The sequence below is a fragment of the Colobus angolensis genome, unplaced genomic scaffold, assembly GCF_000951035.1.
Source record: "Colobus angolensis palliatus isolate OR3802 unplaced genomic scaffold, Cang.pa_1.0 Scaffold332, whole genome shotgun sequence".
Taxonomy (NCBI): Eukaryota; Metazoa; Chordata; class Mammalia; order Primates; family Cercopithecidae; genus Colobus; species Colobus angolensis.
In genome coordinates, this window is record NW_012116622.1 from 1312843 (window position 1) to 1322973 (window position 10131).

Genomic DNA, 10131 nt, shown 5'->3' on the forward strand with positions numbered 1-10131 from the left:
CTCCGTGTTGGGAGATCCACTGCTCTCTTCAAAGTTGTCAGACAGAGTCGTACGCGCCTGCACAAGTCTCTGCTGCTTCCCCTGTGTTTCTTAAAAGCATGGATTGTCTGAAGTAATGCTGTTTCAAAGGTAGGAACTACGAGAGTTTTGCTGGTTATCAATAAGTATTAATTTAATATTAAATTTGTGATTTTAGGAGTCCTTCAGTTTTCATCTAATTCAGATACATTACTAATTAGTATCACCAAGGCTTTTCCAGAACTCTTTTAGTGAGAAAAAAAAATAGAAGTGAAGTACAATTTTATAATTATTCTTTTTATATGGGATCTGGCTCCATAATTCTTTTAACCATCATTAGCCATAGGTCTGCAATATTTAACAACAAATAATACTAAAAAAAACAGTATAAATTCTGGAAACAGAAACACTGATATTTATTTCAAGCTTTTCTCTTCTTAGCTAAATAACAAGATAAAGTAAATAAGTGGATAACCTTAGAAAAAGTAATTACTTAGATAAAATTTTACTTTATCTAAGTAAAATTTTTTTTATTATAAAAGTGGCAAAACAGGGCCGGTTGTGATGGCTTAGACCTGTAATCCCAGCACTTTGGGAGGCTGAGGCAGGCAGATCATGAGGTCAAGAGATCAAGACCATCCTGTCCAACATGAGGAAACCCCATCTCTACTAAAAATACAAAAATTTGCTGGACATAGTGATGGGCGCCTGTAGTCCCAGCTACTCGGGAGGCTGAGGCAGGAGAATTGCTTGAACCCGGGAAGCAGAGATTGCAGTGAGCTGAGATGGCGCCACTGCACTCCAGCCTGGGTGACAGAGCAAGACCCCATCTCAAAAAAAAATAAAAATTAAAATTAAAATTAAAAAAATAATAAAGTACGGGGGGTAAAATAAAGCCCATCACATGGTTTGGTTAATATATATATATATTAACCAAAATATATATATATATATATATTTAAAGGAAGTTGTGCATATAAACGTGTGTAATGCCTGGCACAGAAATAGCATTTCTGACTAACTCTCATTCTATCCTATATAAAAGCTCTTTGAATACTTGAAGAAGGATGCAATGTTACCATGTTTCTTCTAATCTTTAAATTTCTCAGGTTCTTCAATTATTGCCAATATAACATGTTTCCTAGATTCCACATTGTTCTCTATGCATTCCAGAGTGATGATGAAATTATAAAAATGTGAAGCCCAGAGCAGAACATGGTACTCCAAACATGGTATGACTAAAACAGATCACAGTGGGACTCTTTATTCCCTTTGCTGAACTGCAAAATGCTATAAATTCATACTTAATTTGCATTAATATTTTAGCACTAGTATTACATTGAAATCCCAAGATTTCTATCAATTTTAAACCTTGTTCAACTTATATAATTGATTTTTTTAACTTAAATGCAGTATTCCTACTTATTTAACTTATTTACTTCATTTAAACCATCATCTCAGCCCCTTAAAGTTATTTTTGATTTTTTTATTTCAACATAAAAAAGTGAGTTTCATCTTTTTGTCTTGCTTTCTTATATTTATAAAATATAATGACACTAATATTGGCCATTCAATTTTCTGTTATAGGCATCTCAAATGTGTCACTCCCAGCATTTCCCCTAGAACTCCTTTTGTGTACTCTCTAAACAAGCGGTTCCCAACCCACAGACCATGGACCAATATTAGGAACCAGGCCACACAGCAGGAGGTGAGCAGCAGGCAAAGGAGCAAAGCTTCATTTGTATTTACAGCCCTTCCCCTTCACTTGTGTTATTATGTGAGCTCTGCCTCCTGTCAGATCAGCAGTGGCATGAGATTCTTATAGGAGTGCAAACCCTATTGTGAACTGTTTATGCAAAGGATCTAGGTTGCGTGTTCCATATGAATCTAATGCCTAAAAATCTGTCACTGTTTCCCATCAGCCCCAGATGGGACCATCTACATCTAGTTGCAGGAAAACAAGTTCAGGGCTCCCACTGATTCTACATTATGGTGAGTTGTTAAATATTTTCATTATATTTTACCATGTAATAATAATAGAAATACAGTGCACAATAATGTAATATGCTTGAAACATCCTAAAATCATACACTTGCTCCATCTATGGAAAAATTGTCTTCCACAAAACCGGTCCCTGGTGCCAGAATGGTTGCGGACCGCTGCTCTAAACTGTTGCAAGTACCTCTATATTTAGCATCTTCATATTCCACATGTTCCCATACTTGCTCAAAATATATTCTAAGGTTACTAGCAAATGTCTCAGTGAAATCAAGATGCACGCCACCCATTGAATAAATCATTATATTATTACATATAAAAAATAAAGGACATGAGATTTATATGAAACACTCTCTTATTAATCAACCTATACTGTCACCTGGAGTTCACAAATGTTTAACAATTTGTTGTTTGTTGCTTTTTTATCTTTTTTTTGGGGGGGACAGGATTTCTGTCACCCAGGCTGGAGTGTAGTGGTGCAATCACGGCTCAATGCAGCCTTGAGCCCCTGAGCTAAGGCAATCCTCCTGCCTCAACCTCCCAAGTAGCTGGGGCACAGGTGAGCATTTCCATGTCCAGCTAATTTTTTAACTTTTTTTTTCGTAGAGATGAGGTCTCACTGTTTTGTCCAGGCTGGCGTCAAATTCATTTACTTAAGCAATTCTTCCACTTTGGCCTCCTCAAGTGCTGAAAATGGGCATGAACCACTGTTCCTGGCCAATGTTTACCAATTAATTACCTTTTTAAAGATGCATCATAGAATGTTTGCCAGGGATCAATATTAGGTTTAAAGCTTGGTGTCTAGGTTGTCTATTTACTAGTGGTCAAACCTTGGATTTGCTACTTTATCTCTCCATAGATCTTTTTCAAATGAGAATAAATAGCCTTATATGTTTTGAGGGAACCAAAATTGTTTATTATGTAAATGATATAGAGCAGTGTATACAATAAAGATCTAATACATGTTAGCTAATACTATGAGAAATGGAGCTATAGATAGAATTTATTTTTTCTTTATACTCTAATGTATTATAATTTATTAATAATTATAAACCATTTTTATAGAGCAAAGACAACTTTTAAAAATTAAGATGTAGCAAACACAAGAACACAGTGACAAAGCATAGTAAATTAAATAAATTAAAATATATATAAAAGCTTCACAACATAAAAGACAGGATAAATTTAATTTGCATCCAATTAAAAGATCAATAGACACTTCACTGATCAATTTTTGCTGAAAAGAAGAACTTGCACTAAACTATAAATCGGAAAGTAAATTTAGAGCATAATTTGTGGAAGCTTTTGAATGTCAGGAGTTGTACTTTGTACCTGATGGAATTAGGGAATGAGCATATGTTTTGAACCCAAGAATACATTTGTGAGACAAATATTCATGTCAGGACACAGGAGCAGGGATGCCACATCACATGTTGCAGCAGCCCACATGAGAGTAACTCACATCTATACTGGAAGTGTCAGTAATGAAAATTAGAGATCAACCTTCAGAGATATTTAAACTCAGACTGCGTATCTTTTCACATAAGTATAGCAGAGTAAGGGAGTCTAAACATATAATACTTTTTAAACATTTATTAAGGAGTTTTCTAAGTTCCTTGCTAAGTTCTTTACATTGTTTGATACTTTAATCTTTATGAAACCTCTTTGATAGGGGTTATCTTCTTCGTGTTACTTAAAAGGAAACAGAGTCCTGTGTTTTGGATGTTGTCTGTCACCTCCAAGACTCAAGCTGAGGCTTGGTTTACAGTGCACAAATGTTGGAAGCTGGGGCCTAGCGGGAGATGTCTGGTCATGGCGTTGGGTCCCTCATGAATAGATCTATGCCATGTCTCTCGAGTTCTTATTCTCATGGGAACGGATTAGTTGCCATGAGAGTTGACTGTTATAAAGTGTACCCAGTTTGTAGTGTGTGTTTCTTTGCATACATTTGCTCACCTTTCTGCTTCTCTGTCATGTTGTGCCACAGTATGGGCCTTCATCAGAAGTTGAGCAGATGCCAATACCATGCTCTTGGACTTTCCAGTCCCCAGAATCATAAACCAAGTAAATTTCTTTTCTTTGTAAGTTACCCAGTCTTGGGTATTCTGTTATAGCAACACAAAATGGACCAAGAAACAGACCCCTTGACAAATTCAGTATATTGCTCTAGACTATGTAGCTAATAAGTGATGGAACTCAGAGGTATCCCTGGACAATATGAATTAGAGGTCTAGGAACTGTGCTTAATAAATTACTCAGCATATACTACTTCTTCACCCTGAGGAACCAGGTCTAGTGGCTAAATAAATCCAACAAAGAAGGGCATCACAGGTGCTGCTTTGAGTAGGATAGTATAAATTTGTTTTGCACATCTTGACTTTAAGATTTCAGTGTGCATCAAACCAGAATTTCCAATTTAGCAAATAAAAATACATGATATCCAATTTAATTTGAATTTCATATAAACAATGAGTTTTTAGTATAAGTATGTCCTGTGCAATATTTATCAGATGTTTATATTTAACAGTCCTGTATTTATTACTGGCAACCGTAGTTCAAAGTGAATATGTCTGATTGGTAGTTGGGAAATTAGTTCCAATGGTTTTAAGAATAACAAGGATTAGAACTATAAAGTTAGGTCTTGTTAGTTACTAAATTGCACATGGTATAAAGGTCTTGTTGCCTGCCAGGCGCTGTGTTAGGTGCTGCAAAGAGGTGATAGTTGAAATAGATAGATAGATAGATAGATAGATAGATAGATAGATAGATAGATAGATAGATAGATAAAATCCATGAATCAAAACATATAGCAAAAGCAAAGCAAGAAAGCAAATAGAGAAACACTGATTTTCAAAAACATTTTTAATGGGTAAGAAATGGCCACAAAATCAGAGGAAGAAAAGATATAAGGCTTGAAGCATAGGCAGAGTTGATATTCCATAAAATCTAGTGAGCATGTTGGCAGAGCCAAGTGCCTCATAATATTGGTGAGGATGAGACTCAAGAGAAGGTCATTGCATTTGGAATTTATCTACTAAGGCAGATGGTTGCCTGAAGATAGTGACTCATTGTGCTACTATGAACAAAATCTTGCAACATTAAATACATTTACAACCGTAAGCACATTTTTTTCTCTCCATAAATAAAACAATTATGAGATACTGGCTCTGATTATATGACTATGAAAGAACAGATCTGTAGAAAGTCAAGGACGAAGATCAGTGACTTAAAAATAATTGCACTAGGAGCAAATATTTAAAGTAGTGTGTTTCTGTTTGTTTTAATGCAGATGGACAGACAGAAAAACTAATGAAAGTTGATGAAGACATAGTGACTACAGAGTAAAGAAACCTAAAACTTATCTATATTAGCTTTCTATTATTGCATAACAAATATAACATGTATTTAACATATAATAATATATATAACAAAATAACAAAGAGGCTTAAAATAATTTCCATTTATAGCAATTTTAACTTTAACTTCTCTAACTTTAAATCCTTGAATGCAGGGGATTTGTCTAATAGAACACTCTGGTAAGACTCAACTGGAATCCTCATATGGGTATTGGTAATATTTATTGGGAAAGGGAAGGGGAAATACCCTTTCTTTAGAAAAATCATTATGCTATCATCAGAGATATTTTTAAACTATATCAGTATACCATATATGTTAAGTTAATTTCAATATTATTGTGTCATGAGAATTTTATCTTAAGTACAATAATAGCTGCCATGGCTCACCAGGTAGTAATACCTGAGATGTTCCCTGGCCACAAAGAATGAAGTAAGATGATATGAAGTGTCCACTTATTTGTGGTCTCCAATTTAAATTAGAGAAGGCAGGAAATAGTTTAAGAAAAGTAATTGTTACTATTTCGGGTTAGAGGAAAAATAACACAGTCTTAGCACTTTACAGGATTGGGTTTTGATATAAGTTCAGATCTTTGTAAATATGTTAGCTTTTCTTTACAGGAGATGGTTTTAAAAGTTGAAGAAAACCCATACATAAGTAAGATTTATAAGACAGATGTTAGTAATTAAAATACTGCAAAATTATTTGTTTAAAGAATGAGTTCCAAAAAATCATTAAAACTTCTAATCCTCATTCTATGCTAAGTGTAAAATACTAATCATTGTTCTTATTAATATGATAAGTAATCATTATTTATCATATATGATTTACCAGATACGGGGCTGAAAATATGTGGGGTGTGTGGGGGTGTGTGTGTGTGTGTGTGTGTGTGTGTGTGTGTGAAAGAGAGAGAGAGAGAGAGAACTGTCATATCTATCTTATGAGGTCAGTGTTGTTAACATTCTCATTTTACAGTTGATGGAACTAGAGCTAAGAATAAATAATTTTCTCAAGTAGAGTCATGTGCCACTTAATGAGGGGGAAATGTTCTGAGAAATGTACCATTAGGTGATTTTGTCATTGTGCAAACATCACAGAACGCACTTACACAAACCTAGATAGTATAGCCTACTACACACCTAGGCTATATGGTATAGCCTATGGCTCCTAGGCTACAGACTTGTGCAGCATGTTACTGTACTGAATACTGGAGGTAATTGTAGCACAGTAGTATCTGTGTATCTAAGCATAACTAAACATGGAAAAGGTATAGTACAAAAACATTATTATAATTTCATAATACCACCATTATATATGTGGTCCATTGTTGGCCAGATATTGCTATGTGGCCTGTACAGAGCTAGTAAACTATGTTTACTATTCCATGAATGTACACAGCTAGTAAATAGTGGAATTAATTTAAAGTCTACATATGATTTCTGTTCAAAAATTTGTAGCATTCCATCCTTTATATAGCAGATGGTGCCCTTTCATGATTATTGTTTTTAGCAATTCATAGCTCAGAAAAGAGAGTTAAAAATATAATATATGTATATGTATATATACTCACATTATTCATAGATGTGTATATTTTTGCATTTCTATATTTTACATACTTCTCATATAAGACATTCTGTACTTATTTCAGGGTACTGAAAGTAGGTCTGCTCTACACTAATTAGTCTACTGGGAGCATAAATTAGCAATGTTGTTCAGAAGTTGATAAAAAGAAAACAGATATATGTAAGCAGTATATAATTTCCTACATAGATGTTATAAGTAATATTATTAATAAAATGATCTTTGTTTAAAAGAATGAATATATGAATTCAATGTTCAACTCACTTCAGCATTCATTGAGCACTTCCCACACACAAGACAATCTATTTGTCCCTGTGGAGGTCTGCTGCCTTCAATGAAGCTAAAAATCTAATGGGAAGTCAAAAACACTTATAAATTATTTTATGTACTTGGAAAAAGTAAAATAGTTCTCCGAGGAAACAGCAGTGAACTCCAGCTGAGTTTAGTGGGGAAGGCATGGCAAAAATGATGATATATCAGCTAGGTCTTAGAGGATTTCAGCAGTCATGAAGAACATTCGCAGTAGTAGAATGATTTTTTTTTTTTTCAAATTCCCAGTTGATTTTTTTTTTTTTCAAAAACACAGAATTAAGTATAGGGCATTCATAGAATAATAAATAATTTGTTTGTTTTTGTATATATCAAAGTCTGAGAAAGATGATAAAACTAAATGAATCAGGTGAGTCAAAGTTGGGGAGAGTATCAAAAATATCAGCTTGGCATGATTATATGTTCCTAAGAGTAAGGGGAATACGGTAAACCTTTTTCTCAGTGGGAAAGTAAGGTAATCAGACTTATGTTTTACAAACTTAAATCCAGATATGAAGTTAAAAAAAAAAAAAAAAAAACTAAGGTAAATTGAATTTAGAAATGGAATTGAATAGGCAGAAGGCTATTGAAAAGACTCATTTTAGTTATTTATATGATTCATTTTATCTATTTTTTTAATTTACAAATGAAGAGGTAGCATCCCAGAGAATCTTAAGGTGCATGTTTAGTATTGGGTGAGAGTCAAACAAGTTCTAACCTTCTAGTTTTGCTTGATGATTATATTGATATTTTTCTCTCTTCAAATCTTTATTTTGAGCAATTTCAAAGGTATCTGGTGTCTAGATAACTTAACAGCTGTGTTTAAATGTAGACATGAGGTTGTTGTGGTATTACACTAAAGGTTCAGAAATATTCAGATTTGGTCTTACCACTCACAGTTTCTCCATGTGAGTTTCCTCAAGTAGGGAGTTAATAACTTTCTCCTTAAGGCAAGTAAGTGTGACCAAGTAAGAAAAAAGTGACTGCATTATTAATAGTTAAACTGGCAGTCAATAGCCCCCTATGTAGAGATTTCTAATTGAGGAATTAAAAATGTAACTTAGAGCTCAGCAGGGCTTCCTATTCACCATCTCACTCCAGCTCACCATCTCACATCCTCCTCACAAATTGCAGATCAAGTCTTAAGTATATCCAACCAATCGCAAGAAAGGAGATGGTAGAAGTAAAAGAAAAGCTGTTGCCTTGAACTGCTTACCTCTTGGGAGATGTGAGAGCCCTGCATTTGGTCAACATTTAAGTCACAATAACATCATCCATTACCTGTTTGGCCCAATTAATGTCTTGAGCTTCAAGCAATCACATTGACAATATCTCTTTCTCTAGAAATAAAAGTATAGAGAGTAGGGAAAGGGCAGAATTTACGGGAGAGGGAATGATTGCCACTTTCTTCTACTTTGGTCATAGGCATATACCGAAAGTAACTGTATTAGTCAGGGTTCCCAAGAGATCCAATAAGTGTATGTGTGTTTGTGTGTGTATACACGTATATATGTATATATAGACATGTATATATGTATATGTATATATACACACATATACTCTGTATACATGTTTATGTGTGTATATCTCTCTATATGTACACATATATGTGTGTACAGATGTGTGTGTGTGTATATTGTTTAACAATGGGTATATATTCTGAAAAATGTGTAATTAAGTAATTTTATTGTATAGACATCATAGAGGACACTTACAAAACCTAGATGGTATAGCCTACTATACATCAGGACTATATGGTATAGCCTATTACTCCTAAGCTACAAACACGTACAGTATGTCACTGTACTGAATACTGTAGTCCATTGTCACACAATGGTAAGTATTTGTGCATCTGAACATATCTAAACATAGAAAAGGTAGAGTAAAAATATGGTACTATAATCTGGTGGGACCACCATCATATATGCAGCTCATCGCTGACTGAAAGTTGTTATGAAGCACATCACTATATGTGTGTATATAAACAACTTTCATTATATGTGTGTGTATATATATAACTTTCATTATATAAACAATTATATATGTGTATATGTGTGTATGTGTGCATATATATATATATAGGGAGAGAGAGAGAGAGAGATTTGTTACAAGACATTGCCTAATGCAATTGTGAAGGCTGAGAATTTCCAAGATCTGTAAGCTGGAGATCCAAGAGAAAGTAGTTCCCATATGAATGCAAGCTTGAGGCCCAAGACGAGCCAATTTTTCAGTTTGAATCAGAAGGCAGGGAAAGACCATTGTTCTAGCTCAAAGTGGTCAAGCAGAAGTAATTCCTTCTTATTTAGTCTATTTGTTTTATTCAGATGTTCAACTGATTGGATGAGGTCCACACTCATTAGGGAGGGCAATCTACTTTACTCAATCCATTCAAATGTTAAGCTCATCAAAAACACCCTCACAGAAACACTTAGAATAAAGTTTGACTAAGTATCTGGGCATTCCATGGCCCAATAAAGTTGACACATAAAATTAACCATCTAAACTTCTTTTTTGTTGTTGTGGTTGTTGACTTAAGCTAGACATCTGGGAGTCCTTATAGACTGATTCCTTCCCCTCACTCTGAAGTTAAATCTGTTGCTTACATCATTGAATTTATTATTTTCAAATATCTCTTGAATTCAGTATACCATCATTGCCATTGGAAAGGAAATCAACCTTTTATTTCACCCTACTGTATGTTAGAAACAATGCTCTTGAAGTTCCAATTTTATTAACAGCTTGATTTTTTTTCCCCGATACAAAACTCAAGAGACAACTATACTAGACACAGAAGGAAATAATGATTTTCATACTTTCTGAATTAATCTCATTAATTCAATTGTTCGTGAAATTTTAATAGTCAATTTTTAT